This window comes from Frieseomelitta varia, unplaced genomic scaffold (assembly GCF_011392965.1).
Source record: "Frieseomelitta varia isolate USP_RPSP 00005682 unplaced genomic scaffold, Fvar_1.2 scaffold_220, whole genome shotgun sequence".
NCBI lineage: Eukaryota > Metazoa > Arthropoda > Insecta > Hymenoptera > Apidae > Frieseomelitta > Frieseomelitta varia.
In genome coordinates this window covers 152,759-170,701 of record NW_025109947.1, presented here as the reverse complement: position 1 = coordinate 170,701, position 17,943 = coordinate 152,759, and the positions used below count along the sequence as shown (strand labels likewise).

General features: G+C 43.8%; 1 protein-coding gene across 1 annotated transcript in view; it reads right to left on the bottom strand.

Moving 5' to 3' along the window:
- The window catches only part of LOC122527469, a 10,842-nt gene extending 4,297 nt beyond the window's left edge, over positions 1–6,545 (bottom strand). The window contains exon 1 of the mRNA XM_043651694.1: positions 6,302–6,545. The gene's annotated coding sequence lies outside the window, so the exon portion shown is untranslated. The remainder of the gene's footprint in view (positions 1–6,301) is intronic.
- Positions 6,546–17,943: the final 11,398 nt, after the last annotated feature.

The following is a 17,943-nucleotide window of genomic DNA, read 5'->3' as shown; positions in this document are numbered from 1 at the left end:
TATATTACTTTATCTTTACGCTTAAATTCCAATGCTAATTATTGCTGTCAATTATTTTAAAAATATCGTAAGCAATTGTTCATTTTTCTTTCATTCATTTCGTTCACCTTGTTTATCTTTCTCTATTCAATTTCATTTTTAAAACTGTGTAACAGATTGCTGATCAATAGACTTTCGAAACCAATACTTTCAATCTTCTGTAGTAAAAGTAAATCGGAATATAGTCGCCTTTTAATCAAAAAGCATCTTCTCTGTCGTCCAGATTCTCCGAAACATTCCGTGCGTACAGTACCACGTCACAAACGCAAAAACGTGCAGAGTGTGTTTTCCTCGTTACGCGTTTTTCACTCGCAAAAACGGGATATATTGGTAAGCAATTTCTGGAAAAGAAAGGGGCAGATTCGAGAAACATTCTCTCCCATGGCTTGGTATTCTCGAGTCGCTGAGAAACGAAAAAAAAAAAACTTTTTCATCGCGACACGGAGGAATCGTAGGGTGACTTTTTGCAAAACGTTTCGGGTGTCGGGAATAAACCAGGAACGAAGCAGACAACCGTTAATACGAGCGAGAGGAAAGATCTTTGCTGTCGATTCGCGTAGAATCGGCGAAGTCTTGGCAGGTCCCTGGCGATATTCTTTCGTCGATGGAAAGAGAGAAGAGTGTAACGGGGCGTGGAAAGCAGAATGGTGGTCTGTATCCATGTCCGCGCACCGAGGAGGGATTGGGTATTGTTTCGGTCCATTGTTTCCCAAACAAACGGCGTCCACGTTGTTTCGTCAGGAGATATGTTCAGCCAGACAGGCAGGACGAACAGGAAATGGACTGCTGTCAGTTTTACTCTTCGTGATAAATACAGGCTCTCGTCGTCGGTTCTCATTACAGCGCGCTCATAATTCCCGCGCCGTCTCTATCGCCGCTGAACATCGAACGGTGAAAATCTTTTGATTCCTGTCAGAAGCGAGGGTGAAATGGTACGAACGGTTACGCTTTTTTCTCGCGTATTTTACTGAATATTATTATTCGCGCGTTCCTCACGAAACGAAGAGGAATAAGTAATAGAAATCCGTTGATGGAGAAGAGAGTGTATGCACCGAGGAGTTTTTTGATTATTGAGAAAAAAAATTTTGCGCGAATTTAGCAGACAGTGGGAATCCTTTTCTGATGCTCGAGAGCAGAACTATGCGACAGAGAGAATGAAGAAACGATTTATGATGAAACACTTCTGAATCGAACGTTGAGAAGAACATTTTGATTGGTGATAGAAAAAAAAAAGACAAAAAAAAAAAGAAAAATTTCTGCGCGAATTTAACGAACGATGAAAATCTTTCTGCAAAATCTTGACAAGCAGAAATATTGGAGGGAAACCAAATTGTTACATAAAGTTTTCCACTTGTTCTTTATACAACAAGATTAACATTGCTATCTTCTTTGTAAAGAAAAATCTCATATTGCGATTGATCTTTTATTTACTTGATCATTTGAATGACAAAACGTCGACAGAGATTGCGCGGAGAGAAGATAATGCGAAACGAGAAGCTCGCGGGTACGCGGAGCTCCTGAAGAATCCCCGGAGACGTGAAACGATTTTTTTTTTTCCCCTCGGCGATGGCTGCGCTGAAAGACAATAGCGACGCGTTTCCATTGCTTACACCGTGGTCTTCTTAAACAGGAAATTTTAAAGCCGCGTCATGAAATTCACCGGTCGCGCTGTTTTAACCAAGCTTGAATTACATCGAGCGCGCAAGAGATCTTACATTTCTAGAACATTAATCGCGAGATCGCGTTGTAGCCACTTTACACAATCCCTCCCTCTTTTTCCCCCCCTCGGTCCGCTCTTTTATCTCCTCCTCTCATTCTCTCGCTTTTTCTTTCTTTCCTCTCCTTTTTTTTTTCTCTCTCTCTCTCATCCTTCCATAACGTTGTAAAAATTCACACGGAGAAAGAAGCGAAGGAACTGCAGCAAAATTTACATCCCCCTATACTTTATGGAAACAGCTACAGCATCTTCTCTCGGTCCCTCGTATTTAAATCACATTATCCACGAGATAAAATAATCCAACGTGCTCCTGAGGATACGTCAATTATGCAAAAAGTGAGAATTTCCATTGCGTGGTTGCGTTCTTTATTCTATTACCGGGCGCAATATAAAGAAAGCCTCCGCGGAAAGTCTCCACCGCGAGTATTTACTTGAGATTCTCTGGCACGAAACAATTTATTCCCTGCCGGGCTCTCTCGCTCCTAAAAGTCAATGGTAACACATTTTCACCGGCAACCCTCGTAATATTCTATTTAAGTGTCCTTTAAAAATTGCAATATACATTCCCCTCTATACATTCTCCCCTCTATCACCCTGTAGTCAACCTCCGACTTTCATCTTCTACATCGCTTCTATAACAAATGATACTGTTGTATAATTCTTTGCAATTAGAGAATACGTGTACAATTATTTTGAAAATGCGCTTTCTTCAATCAGATATTTCGCCGATATATAAGCAGCAGTGTGACACGAACCTAATGATTAATAAGCATTTTAATGTATTTCGAAATACAGCCATCACCAGCGAAACACGGGGCAATAATCAAAGGTCAATGTATTTAATATCTTTTCTACCTTGACCCTGTTAGCGATTATTTCTCATCGTGAAACATTCTATAAAGCACAAACAAGATATAAAATCTCAACCATCTTCTAAACAACGCTTTTCCTTTATAAACGCTGATTTCTCGATCTTCTGATTGGAAAAATTTTATATAGAAAAAAGTATAAGATTAAAAGTCTCCTAAACTAGTTTCGAAACACATAAAATAATATGTATTTCAATCCTCGGAGTATATTTCAACCAAATTCTTCTTTCTAGCAATCTCTCTGCAAGATGATGACGAAGCAACGAGTACCAAAAAAGATAGAAAATCTCCAACTATTCTTCAGAATATACTTTTTAATCTCCGTCTTCGGACTATATTTTAGCCAAATTTTTGTTCTCCTTGGAACTTCTCTGCAGGCAAAGCAATGAGTCGCGCCCGCCCTAACCCCTCGAACTTTACGAGGCTGCATTATCATTCCATCCGAGGCGAATCGTTTGCGGATGTCGAAGCGTCGCTCCGCGATGACGACGGCGGCATCCGACGTTTATCCTTGCCGTCTTCCTCGCGACGTAGTTTCAGTTTCACGCGGCTGGGGAAGGCCGGTTTACGATTCATAAGACAACTCGGTGGATTGAATTAAGCGAGCGGTGCGGCAGCTGCCAGTCCGTTCCTGGCTCTGTCCGCGCACCCACCGCGAATCTGCATAATCCCGTTCACGTCGACGATTCTAATTGGCGGATTGTTTCAATCTCTGTCGCCGCGAATATTTGCATTGCTGCTCCTCTCGTTTCGCCCTACCCATCCCTCCGTTTCTATCTCTTTCATCTCTTTCCCCGCAACTGTTCGCCGACGTGCGGCTCCTCTCTTCTCCTAATTCATTCCCTTCTACCCTTTCCACGCGCAACGATTTCCCTTTCAACTCCCAACCCACCCCACGCCACATCTTAATTTCTCGTTTTCTTTCTTCCTTATGTACTTTGCCTCAGCTTGTATATCTTCGGCCTTACTCCCCCCACCTTTCTCTGCCTCGTTCTACCCCTTTCTATCGTGCATCGCATATTGCTCCTTTGTCTGTCATTCGTCTTCACACGAAAGGGTGATTTGGTCGTTTCTTTTTTCGCATCTATTTCTTATCGCGTCTATTCTATCGCATATTGCTCCTTTCTCTGTCCTGTTTCGCATCTATTTTTTTCGCATCTATTCTATCGCATATTGCTCCTTTGTCTGTCATTCGTCTTCACACGAAAGGGTGATTTGGTCGTTTCTATTTCTTCATCCTCGTCTCTCTCTGTTTCGCATTTGTTTCAAAAAATTTTTTTCCTTTTCTTTTCTTTAGTTTCATTACGTTCTTCGTGTTTAGTATGATTTTTCTCCGTTCTTATTTCTTTTTTATTTCATCTTCGTACGTTACTTTCCTGTCCACGTTCTTGCATGAGTTTCGCCAATAATTTTGTGCAATATTGTTTTAACCACGTTTTATGAATAGTTGAAAAATAATTCGAAATTTCACGGAACATTTCTTTCGTATGTCTTCGTTTCCCTCGATATACCACGACCCACGTAATACATTCGACACCGCAAGCATCTAGTACTAAATTCCACCTAATTACAAGCAATTCGAATCACTCGAATCGTTACCAATGCATCTGCCGCAATTAATGTATCGTTTTCATTTACAGTCGATTAGCTTCGCTCAGCGTGTCTCCGACTCTGTTCGCGTGATTAAGTAGAAAAATCCTAGATAAGAGATCCATGTGCGATAATGGACAATGAGAGCAATAAAAGGTCGCGTCCGTACACGAGAAAACCGCGAGTACGACGAGTCGAAAGAGACACTGTCAATTACGAAGCGAGAAGCGAATTATTCGTGACGGGTATTTCGACCGATTCAGTTTTACTCCGTCGACTTTCACGTCTTCGTTCTACCTTCGTGCAACGACGGCCCCTTTACGACGATCAGCATAAACATTTTTATTGCGATCAGACGCGAAACGATTTCACTTGCACGGGGAGAAAAGAAAGAAAAAAAAAAGAAAAGAATGTCAGTCGCGACAGAACTCGGCTTTTTTCACGGTTGAACTCTCTGCGTAATTCGAACGGTCCTCTCTTCGTCTCTGTGTGTGCTCTGTGCATGGGCTCGTAAAAAAAAGAGAGAGAAAAAGAAAAGAACAAAAAAGAAACGTGCACGGAACGAAAGACGAAAAACGGAGAGAACCACCGATACGATAAATAAAGCAGGCCCCACCGATACTAACTCTTTCGTTAGCGCTGAAGATTAGTCGCGATGGCGTATCGTGGTCTAAAGGAACGGCCAGGGGATTTGAATGCTTTCGAGGGTGCACAAATTGCGGTACAATCGATAACCGCGAAAGATTATGGAAGAAAGGGAGGATTAATTGGTTCGATGAGATGCCAGTCGAGATTCCTCTGGTGAGAAATTGTTCGTCGGGGAAGATAGATGGGACATTCGTATTGAATCCTTTGATATTCTGCCTGCCTTTTGAATTTTCAGTCTTTACTTGGTTTAGAATTGATGTTATTCGGCATATTTGAATGGTAAATTGCAGCACTCAGTTTAGAATTTTAATTCTCGAACCTACGAGTGAGACTTTGCACACGCGGAGATAGAACATATCGGAACGAATGCAATGAATGCTCGAAGTAATTAAATTATACGCGTCTTTAAGAAACGAAGCATATTTAAAAGACAATTATACAGACAGAGAAAATTATATAAAAATTACAATTTCTTGATAATTGATATCGGCGATCGACGTGACTAATAAATATCGACATGAGTCAATGGCGAGTAAATTATTTATAAATAAGCATGACTTCTTTGTTCTTATTATGAATGTGAATTTGCAAACTGATTTTCATAATTTTTTATTTGATTAAACAAAAATATGATAGACTCATTATGTATAATCAATATTATCACATTGAGGAAAGCAGTACAAAGGAAGATATAGGTGCTGATCTAGGATTGAGAGTTGAATTATTACTGGACACATGATACTCGTAGCATTCTCGCGTAACATGCTAATTTCCAATTGATCCTCTATATCCACCATCGTTCTTTTCTATTTACTTTATCATCCAGCCATGACATGTGGAATAAATCATTGTGCTCACGATCGTAAATCATACATTTGACTTTTTAATTCTTATTTCGTTGGAAATAATGACCGAAAACGAGAAAAACTTACCCGACAATTTATTTACACTTCACAGGAGCAATCTTCAGCATAAGTAAGATCAATGGTTTCGCAATTTATCGATGAATCAACTTCTTCTCACTACAGTTTACCACGAAAATCCACAACCGTCATCGTTACGCGACAAATCAAATTCTCCCACGTGTACCTTCCTCCGCAAGATCACGGATAAACTTCCAAAACCGACGATCATCCCGAAATCGTGAACACTGGCGAAATGTCCAACCGACACCCTCGTTCCCCGAGAACACAATGTCTCATGCGTGTTACGTTAACATGTTGACTGTTAGTTTTGCACAATTTCAAAGGCACAAGGAGAGAAGAGACGAAGAGAGTGAAAAGGCAAAGGAGAAGAGAGAAGTGCCAAAGAAGCGAAAGAAAACATTGAAAATAAAAAAGACGAATCCACGACGAATATAAAAGGAAATTCACGGATCGGCGATTGCAACGGGGACGGAGAAGAAGAATCGGTGAAAGTTGAGACTCGCTCGACTCACCTGTACACGCGGCGACAGGTAGCGTGGTCCCGGAGTTGCGGTTCCTCCTCAGGCGGTGATCCAGAGGCGAGCGATCTACGGGATCGTGCGGGAAAGCGGCAGTAGCGTCGCGTGCTGCTCGTGCCAGCAAATGAGATAATAATCGGAGGACTCAGTCACTCGTCGTCGGGCACGGTGGCAGGCAGCGGTGGCAGGGTGGTTGTTCGGCGGCGGTGCCGAAAGTGGGGGTTGTATTCCATCCCTGGCGACCGTCGGCGACGATAGCACGAGCACGAGCAAGAACGACAGAGATGGAACAAGGGGCCAGCGATACGGGGGCGAGCGAGCGAAACGAGGCACGTGATGCCGAGTGCGAGAAAGAGGGTGAAAGAGAAATCAGAGGGGACGAGCAGGCAGTGGGAGGAGGGCTGGAGGCAGAGGGTGGTGGTTTTTGAGATGATCCGGCCAATCTGCGCATCATTTCCCCGATGCACCCCGCGTCGCGGCAAACCGGCGCGGATTCCGCACCACCGCAAGCACCGTAGAAGCCCTGTTGAATGCCACATTTTGAGGCGAGGATGGAAAAGAAAGGGACGGGAGGGCCGTGCGCGGGCGACCGACAAGGACGAAGGGCAGAGCAAGGAAAAAGGAACGGAGAGAAAGAGAGCAAGAGGGCGGCATTAAAGAAAGAGGGAGCAAAAAGATGAGAGAGAAATAGAGAGAGAGAGAGAGAGAGAGGGAGAGGGAGAGAGGAACCAGAGAGAGAAATACAAGCGTAGCCCTGCTACCGGGGGGATGAAAAAAGTGGAAAACAGATATAGGCAAAAGAGAATCTTTCTCTCCCGTACCCGGTAGCTCCTCCTCACCCTCCCTTGCTCTCCGGCTGTCTCTTCGCGTCTCTTTGCTGCGTTCCACGGACGTATCGAGGATATGTTTACACTACCGGAGAGAAATCTCCGCTCAACGATACGACTGGGGATATCGATCTTTAAATGCACCGCGGAATTGAAACGTGCCTGCCTTTGTTAGTTTGTCTTAAGACGAGACGCTTGAGGTGGATGTTCCTGCCGAAATTACGCGGATAATGGCACAAGGGTGAAGACGACGGGACGCGGTGGAACAACGACCATACAAATAATTCAATCGTTTCTTTGAACTTCACGTTATTCGGTGATTGTTTCGATCATTTGTTTATTCCATCATTTACGTATTAATTAATAAATCCATTATAGTCTATTTCCGCGTGATTTCATTGCAAAATTAAAGATATACTTTTCGTAGCCGTTCTATATTATTGCAACGCTATAAGGTTTTAGTTTCGAATAACTTTTTAATTATTAAGTAATTCTACCATCTTCTACAATTCTTCGTGAATTTTATGTAGAAACGAGAAGAATTATTCAGTCAAAGAGTTTAAAGGAATAATACACGAAAGAATTATACGTTTTAACGAAAGCTTTTCATCAGCTCTAGTAGAAATAATTATTGTGTATACAGAATACATGTAAAGGGAAGGTAGCTAGCTATTTTGCCAGGAAATGTATAGCAGCCACGGGCGAACGAATTTTCTTCGACAAGCTGAATTCCGCGTGATAAGATAAATGGCGATGGGATCCGTGCGATGATTTCGATTCAGAATTTAAAGGATTTCGAGGGATCCCTTGCTACCTCGAGCGCAACGAGCCCGTTTTGTTAAGCCGTGAACGACGGTATACGATGTACGATGCAGCTTTCAATGCACCAGGGATCAATCCACGCTTGCATAGGTACGCATAGTGCGTGCCTAATTTCCGCATTATTTCAACCCACCGATCGTGGAAAAAGTTAAACAAAATAGCCAGGAGCTGGCCGTTCCAAACAAAAATCTCTTACGGAATATTAATATGTTGTTAACGTGTTTCAACGATAACGAGGATATAAGTATGGAAAGTTCTTGCGTCGAGCTTATTCACTTGATTCAGTTCAAAGTCATCACTTGAAGCAAAAAGAATCTAGAAATGTATTTTTAAATTCATTGTTGTGAAAATTATGCAGCATAGTTAGATAGAAGATAGACATTCCGCAGTATGCTCAATTTCATTTACGAGTAGACATTTCGTTATTTACAGGTCTCAGGTTATTGCAAACTAAATAATGTTGGAAAAAATTGATCGGCCGTATACGATCGGTTTGAATATTTGTTATTCAACTCAGAGACTTTTCGCACGGTGTATGGATTGTCTTTGGTAACAGATTCCGCTGCATGTGGAAGTTAAATGACCGTTCACATCAGACTCTGAAACGGTGCTAATTGGCCTGTTGCAAGGGGTAATGTGCGAAAGCACTCGTAGTACTCCTCACACTGCCTTAAACCAGGCTTGCTTCCGGTTTTGCTTCGATGTATTTAAAGGGAAAGATTAAGTTGGTTGCATTGTTCACATTATTTTCGCGATATTTGTGTGCCACGTATTTTTCTACCAAAATATGACGGTACGTTATAAAGTTTATTTGGAAAATCATTATGAATGATCCTTAATTTGATTCCAATTGAATAAGTGCTAATTCTTGTAAAATATTTATTGTACAATTTGTTTCAACGGGATACAAAACATAGAGTTTCAAATGTTGCTCGATTTTGCGATGCCGCGAAGAATAAAGTCAACTTATGCCATAAGACTCAGCCATATAATGGACCAGGTTAAAGTACAACGATTCCAACCAGATGCTCGAAATTCCCAAATAGCGATAATCCTTCCGTGCTTCGAGCGAACGTACTATCTCATTGACGAACGTCTCTCCCTCTTGCTTCTTACGACTGTTTCAACTTATCTTCACATTGACTCGCGTGAATTCAAATTTTCCTCAAGCAAATCTCACTTATTGTAACGCGTTAAACGGAACGAATTTTCTTTTGAAAAAGCGTAAATAATACACCCCTAATTCGAGGCCATTGATGTTCAACAACGCTTGGCTTGACGGAATAAGATTCGAAGAGAATCGTCTGTAGGATTAAAGTATAACGATTTCAAATCGATGATCTTCAACTAAGAGAGAGAGAGAGAGAGAGAGAGAGAGAGAGAGAGAGAGAGAGAAAGAAAGAAAGACAGAGAGAGAGAGAGAGAGGTGAAGGGCAGCCCAAAGTCCAGAAGGGTGCTTCGCCTCGCGGGCAAGTACCCCAAATTTAAATCGTCGCTTCCACGACGACACCAGTGAATCTCCTCTGGGCGATGGCGAGAGAATCCGAAGAGGCAGGGTGAAAAGAGGGAACGAGAGGGAGGGCTCCGGGGGAAACAATTTACCCGAAATTCGCCTCGTCGCGTTTGGCGACTGGATACACTCTTATTTGTCCCCTCGGCAATCTGTCGACTCCGAACGCTCAACCCCTTCTCCTCGCTTCCTCTTGGTCCTCCACCTCCTTTTCCAAGCAACCCCTTCAACCTCGATCCCCACCAACCCCATTCTTCTCTGTTTCCCACCTCTTCTCGCGAAGCGCGAAACCGCGAAGCCTCACGGGAATTTTAAACACCGGTGATTCGTCGGTGTTCTTTAGCATTTCTACCATCTCTTTCCCTCTTACGCGCATTCTCGCACACCTACTCTCATGCAACGTATTTCTCTTTTTTTTTTTTTTTCTTTCTCCTTCCCTTCTTTTTTTCTTTTTTTCTTCCTTCTTTCTTCGACTTCTTTTCCCATCTTCACTCGTTTCTTCTGTCAGATGGCTTTCTCCTTCCCATGTGCCACGACCGAAATGCTTCTCCACACAGACTACGAGGAGCCATCGTCGTCACTGCGAGACACTCCGTACGCTTCCCATGGCGACAATGCGGAAACATTCGAATCTCGCGGAGCCTTTCTTCCTTGACACGCGAAAATCGCAGCCGGAGCAAGCGGGGCGACGATGATGTTGTCTTTGTAGGTAGGGGACCGCTTCGACGTTAACGCGCCCCTTCTGACAGGGTCTAAGGGTTCTTCAACGGGGTACTTACGCACTGGTAATCTTATAACGAACGTGGCCTGTGAATTAATCCGTTGGTTAGGATTGGCCATGGGGGTCTTTCAATGGTAACTGACACATCGTCGTCAATCGATATTTCGACCGTGAATTTTTAATTCTTGGCTCCTCGACAGAGGATGAAATTTCACTGATGAAATTCAGAACATTATAATTGCCAGCCACGTCGACGCAGAACTTGGGAGTTTGAAAATTTCATCAGTTGTTTCTCGCCACCTTAAAAATATCAACTGTATAATATTATGATATAATATTTAGTTATTTAACCGCGTTCGACGCGACTCTCACTTTCGCACGCTATCTATTCCCATCGCATGCAAATGACGGAGTATCGTATTCATTTCGTTTCACTAAATAATTTCGATTATTTACAATTTCAATGCCACTTTCGTTGCAATCGATAATCTGTTTTAACCAAGAGTTATGAAATAGAGATCAAAATGATTCTGTCCTAATTAATTGTCAAACAAGAAACTTTAAAGATTGCCGAGTCCTTTTCAGCCTTCGTCCTTCAAATACAAAACCAATGTGAAGAAAGAAAGGAAGGAACGAGCGAAAGGAGAAGAAACCAAAAAAAAAAAAAAAAAAGAAAGAAAAAAAAATGAACGAAGGGGACAGAGGCAAAGGGAGAACGTAAGAAGAGCATCGACGATATCGGTGGTGGAACAACGGAGGTAGCGGCCGGTTAAATCCGAAACACGGCCGACATTCCATCAAATCGAAATTCATCAAACGGGGGAGAAGAGCATAAAAAAATACAGCCGCGTTGTTGCGCATCTGCTTTGGCGAAAGAACGGAACGGTTAGGAAAAGGGCGAGAGATGAGGAATCACTCGAATCGGCGGGAGCTCACGGCGGGGCGTGTAATATTCCCGGGAAGTAAAGCTCCCGAGAATTTCAAGACCCCTCCCCCACCGTCAACCCCCCCGTGTCCGTCTCCCTGTGGCCCCTCTACAACCACCCCCAAACCCTCATCCTTCCTTTCTACGGCCCCCTGCCTCCAACTCCCTCTCCGCCGTGCGAACGTATACTCCTGCTCGCAGCAGGCAGTAGCAGCCACCCCACCAACTACGAGAAGGGATGCAAATAACTGGTGATAACAACAGATAGCTCTGCCGGTACGGCTGACTCTATATCTGTGTCGGTGTACCACTACGCGGTGGCGGTTTAGGTTTCGGGGACGAAGGGAGATCGAGGAAAAGAGCGCGGTGCAGGGTGGGGGTGGGGGTGGGTGGGCGAGAGAGACGCGCAACACGAAAGAGAGATCGCGGGGAACGAGGACGAGCGACGATGGAAGATGAAGAGAGTACACACAGGGGGTGGTGGTCGGTGGGAGTGAAGAGGCCGGCAGAAATCGTAGAGTAGCGAGAGTCAGAGAAGAGATGGCTTCGGTTGTGAGGCAGGCTAGAGGGGGAGTAAGAGGTGGCGGTGGTGGTGGAGAGAAGGAGGAGGGGTGACAACAGAAACCGAGTAGAAGGTAGAGAGATGGGGAGAGCGGGTTGGTCTCTCTGTCGGATGTGGGGGACAGAGGGTGGAAATAGAGTAGAAAGACGAGGAGAGAGAGAAAAAGAGAGAGAGAGAGAGAGAGAGAGAGAGAGTGCGGATAATGCGAGGGAAATGGAGGAACGAAGAGCAGAAGAGAGAAAGGACTGAAACGAGTCAGCCTGACGGAGGAACGAGAAAGCGAGAAGAACATAGAGACGGTGGAAAGAGGGTGGAAGGGCGAAGGTGGAAAAGAGAAAAGCTACCGCGAAGGTACAGTGGTGGTCCGAGGAAAGCGGACGATACGGCGGGCGACGCGGGGGGAGCAGTCGAAGGGTGTGTAGACGGGTATGAGGGTTGGCGAAGGAGAGGAGGAAGCGGAGGGACGTCACTCGCTGTCGCATCGAGCGCGAGCGATGAGTGGCGCGCGCTCGCTCGTCTTTTGTTTGCGATACGATGCGACTGCCAGCCTGGTGACAGCGGTGACGGGCGGCGGGGGTGGTTCGTAGAGGAAAGGGATCACGCGAGAGGGTGGGTCGCGAGCGTTGGAGGCGGCAGCAGAACGAGAAAGAGAAAGAGAGAGAAAGAGAAAGAGAGAGAAAGCGAAAAAGAGCGAGAGAGCGAGAGAGAGAGAGAGAGAGAGAGAGCGAGAGAGTCGACGGTGGTGCGCGACCGCGAGGATGAGAGGAAGAGAACGCGATGAGAGGGTGGGAGAACTGAGCTGGGTACCGGGTGAGAATCACAGAGGTACGCTACACTTAACGCGACCCATGCGTACATATGTTACATGGATGAACGTACGTACATATACGAGCGTCGATACGTGCACGTAAATTTCTACTGCCGGCTGGCTCCGATGTATTGAGGCCTTGTTGTCAGCAGGTTGCCGGATGCACATCCACCTACGGATCTCTCTACTCTTCTCTGCTCCGCTCTTCTGCTCTACTCCGCTTTGCTTTGCCCGCGAGTAACGCACCGTTGTACATGTGTTGCATGCACACGCGCGTGTATAGGTTTCGGGTGTGTATGTGTATCAGATATATCGGGGCTAGCTATACACACGTTTGACGTACACGACGTTTTGGGGATAATCGTCTCTACTGTCGTACGTGTACTATTGGATCAGACTTGGGTGAATGTTGCGGGGTCGTAAGAACGAGACGTGCAGAGGAGAGAAAAAGATGGATACGGGGATGAAAGGGAACGTTGAGCAATTTCAGATTTGCTTCCGACACGAGTTGGTATTTCGTTCAGCGAGTTATCGAATCAACGGATTTTCGCATTAACGTTAATTAGAAGGTTATTGATATCCCTTTGGCGAAAAAAATTTTGAACAGGCTTGAAATCATATAGAATCCGCAAATTAACATATTATTCATACATCCGTGAAGACTATTAAATAACACGTGACAAACACGCGATACAATGTATAAAAGTTGATATACAATTTATTATTCTTACATTTCAACTTTTATACGAATTAATTGAACATTGTATGATATCTTTCACACTCTCACATGGTACAATCCTATCTTTTCTATAGTGTTTTTAGTACTTCATCTTGACTTCTTTTTGATTCGTTTCAAAAAATAAAAATAAATACTACCACGTAGCAAACTTGCATTATAAATTACTAAAAACAAGCGAACCAAAGAAACACATTTTTACGAACACTGCTTTTCCATAGTAACAACGCGTCTCTTCATCGCGGGATACTTCTACCGATGTCCGAGTGTACGTATAGTTCTTTCACTAACTGATCAGACGTCCTGCCCACGTGAATTCGTACACCGGTCCATAAACGTAAAATAATGGGATTTCATCCAGCAATTTTTCTGACAAGCATGACAGAGACGAACACGTGCTGTCAAACTGATTATTACGTAAAATCGTTATTGCATTCGTTTGCTCTTTTAGCAATCATCAATGATTGAATGTATGCATACACGCAAATGCTTCGCTTATCGGAAGTTTATTGTCAATATGGCTGTTTGCACGCAGAACAGGAGATACGTCGCATCTGTATTTGTCTCTTCGGTATTTCAGATCCTATCTATTAATTCCTATTTCGCGTTAACAATATTTGCGTTCTATGTTGAGGATGCACGTGTTCACGTAGAACGCACGATAGATAAACACATAAATTTTCCATAAATCTCCCGCGTTAAACGTTGTCTTGCTTCGTTCTTTTATCGGATCTCTTTATGATTGATAAATAACGCTGAATATCAGGCTGGCAAGAGGTTTCACGTCGAGCGTGAAACAATGTGAATCTATGACAGTAAGCAAATTCTCATTCCGACGGACAAAGATATTTTTGATAAATATTTTTATAAGAAAGGAATGTAGCGTGACGAATGTTGTGTAGATCCTTTTATACAGCTTTCATACGGCTTTTTACTTTTCTTTCTTTAAATTTTTACATGCGCAGAGTCGTGTTTTTAAAATATTTTATAGACATATCAGAGATACATTGTCTACATGTATCACATAAATCTACATAAAAATTTGCATGGATTTTTCACGGAATATTCTTCAGACTAACGACAGCGACGCACTATATATCACAAAATATCGAATCGATTGAACCGAGCTTTGGCACACATTTCCCTCTGTACCTCTTACTTTTGAATTAATATCTTTAACGCATCCTTGCAGTTTAATTAATCGTTTGAATTCAGCGGTTTTCGAAAGAACGAAAAACATATCGAATCATTTCAATTTCATCATTTTGTCTTTCACGATTAATTCTAAATCTCTCCGTATAATTCTTACTTGGACGAAATACACATTAGACAGAGATGATTCTTGCATCTCTTTCAAGTAGCTCAATTGTCAATTGACGTATGTACGCGCGTATATGTAAAACTTTTCGTATAGAGCAAAGTCTCGAATAAGGTAACACGAAACACGTTAAATCATTTGAAATAGAACTTTCGAGGCGTGGAAGCGATGACGAGCGAGCGATTAAACGACTTAGCCGGGGCTTACGTTACAAAGTTTATCTTTGCAGGGGATTCTGTGCCCTTAATTGCACGACGTACCGCGGTGAAACATTTTTGTTTCGCGACAGTGAGCGAGCAACGCCGCGGAAGCGCGGCCGATGTTTTATTGTGACAGGGCTCAAGTGCGAGGTGTTCGGCGCATCCGGCGAAATATGCAACCGCGAGCTTTAAAGTGCACCGATGCACCGCACTCGAGAATTTCCGTTGGAAAATAGAACGCGCACGTTCTACGTTCGTGTAGAAGTAGACGCGGCGACGTATTATTGCATAAGCATTCGATACTAAAGAATACCGTGTGCCAACCGCGCGTCGCACTATTTCATCGAACGTTCCTCCATCTTCAGCGGTTGGAGAACGCAAATTTCTGAGTATTTAACAGAGAATAGATCAGTTTGGATTTAGTATTGTCAGACTTGAAATTATCTTGCAAAAAGAAAACTATATCTGTAACTATATTGCTTTATTTTGTTCGATTAATTTGTCGAAAGATCGCAAAATTCTCACTGACAGTTTGTTGATTTTTGAATTCCGGGGTCAGCTGAATTAAAGTTGTCGTCAAGACATTGTTTCAGAAGTAAGTGGAAGAAAATCAGAAAATAATTAAAATTCCTCGTCATCTCAATTTCATTAATACTTCTAAAAGAGAATAAATACCAAAAAAATAATAATAATAATAATAAAACTTCATATCGTACAGTAATATCTTTTCCTTCTCTTTATCGTCCGACTGAGTATATATGCTTGTCTCAAAAAGTGCGTACAAACGGGTGGAATCGTTCGGCCGGAAGAAGATCCGGAAGAAAATGGAAAACCGTGGCCGAAAATAACGGTTCGGTGATACGGAGTGGAGGCGAAGTAAGTTCGAGATGACAGAGTGGGGTCAGAGGATAACTCGGGTCTCGACCGGAGCTGCTTTTGACACGAATACGTTTATGCGATCACTTGGCCTCTCGTTTCTCACGTTAAGGCTCTGTCCACACCGACGCGGATCACTTATCGGTATTTTATTTCAGGGAGAACGCGTCGTCGAGTTTTTCCTCAGCCGCAAATCAGGGAGAAAGATCTTGCACCGGCTGATATTCTAAAGGGATATTTCAGCCGTGTCGCGAAATTTCATTTCTCTTTTCTTCTCTTCCTCCTATCTCTCTCTCTCTCTCTCTCTTTCGTTTCCACTCGCGTTTACCTGGATACGTCTGAATCTATAATGCTTTTGATATCAAGCTTTAGTCGGTTGGTATAATCGTGTCGCTTCGCGGTGAAATAAAACAAAAAGAAGAAGAAGGAGAGAGAGAAAGAGAGAGAGAATGAAATCCGCTGACGACAGAGCTCGGTTTTTCAAGTGAATCGCGTCTGTAAACGCGGCGTCGCGTAACACGAGTGCGCGAAACACCGCGAACCTATTAGCGCGTGAAATGGAGCAACTTGAAAGAAACGAATTCTCTCCTCATCGAGGACGCCGGTAATCTACGTAATCGCAGACACGTTCCAAAGCTTCGTTCGGCTTAATCGGATATGCTGGAATCTCCCCCGACCACTAACGTGTAATTAATTCGCGAGCAGCGTCAATTAAATCGCGACTCGCCCGTGTCGATGTCGCGAATGCGTACTCTTTGTGGATACGCTTCCCCGCTCTTTTCTTACCTCGTACGTATGTAAAATCGTCAAGACGCGCTCTCTCTCTCTCTCTCTCTCTCTCTCTCTCTCACGACCAACGTCCGTCATTGTTAATACGGCCGGTATCGATTCCGTCGTTTCGAAATCAACGATTTGAATGAAAGTGCGCAGCCTGCTTTCGTGTAATTACGAGCGACGACGAAAGCACAACGCGACGACGGACGCGTCGCGGATTCGGCTTTCAGTATCGGTAGCGCAAATTAAAAATAAAATGCAAGAGGGTCGCATTGTAATATCGCCGCTGACTTCGAGGGATATGAAAAGCGGCGGCGTGCAAAATTCTTCCTCTGTGTAATTGCGATAAAAGTACATTCTACGCGTGTGCTCGTGTGCACGTGTGTTCGTACGTACGTAGACGGGCGGCAGAGTAAATTAACGTTTCGCTTGTAACGCCTTGCGAAACGTTACACTACAAAAGAGCAGTCGATGCAAATGGGTTAAGGACGGGAGATATTTTACGCGGCATCGCGACACACTCCGGCAGTTCTTTTCTCGCACGGAAACCCGTTTGACGACATTTACCATTTTACCCAAACCCTTCCCTCCTCCCCTGCCCCCCCCTCCCCCCAGTTCGACGACTTCCGGTGACACGATGACGAGCATAACTCTTTGGACGTATTAAGCGCGAGGACAATTAAATGGCCCGTTCGGTGGTTCCCTCCTCTGGTAACTTATTCCCAAAGTTTCCGAACTTGGCCGCGCAAACAACTTTAATTAAATATCTACCAGCGATGCCTGCGTGTGTTTCATCGTCGATGAACCACCGACACGAAGAAGAAGAAGGGAGAAGCTGGAAAGAGACAAATGGAAAGAGACGATCGACGAGCGAATGAATGTAAATGACTAGGAACAGAGGAGGAGACGAGGACGAGAGGATAAGGATGAAAAGACGAAAGATTTGCGAATTAATTGAATCGGTTGAAACGGGGGGGGGGGGGAGGAGGAGAAAAACGAGAGAGTTAAACGCGAACACTAGCAATATAATCCTAGGTTGGTTCTTTTTACGAGAGCCGGAATCGCGGTTGATCGAGTGTATATATGCACAAACGAAAATGAATAATGGACAGGGTAGATAATCATACCATACACTCGATGATGCACGACCATCCGCAGCCACGCCATTTTCTAATTGCGTCCATCATCGTATTGGCATATCGCGGTTTTCGTTAATTATAATGAATCGCGAGTCCCAGCGACGTGTGTATTAGGGTAAATACGAGAATGGTCATTTTTGTTCCGCGGAATCGGATTACCGACACGTTTCTGTAACCGGGGAGGGGAACACTGATTTCTGTAACCGACAGATTACTGATATTGGAAGCGCGTTTTAATGAAACGTAACGAGAGACTTTCCACGCTAATTTCCCTCGGCTGTGGGGAATGTGACTCGTACATGGCCCTTTAAATCTTGAATCTTTTTGAAAACAGTCAGATAAGATACAGACATTTGTTTGCCTATGTGGCGTGTCGATTTGATTAATTGTATACGTGGCAAACATTGCACCATAGTAA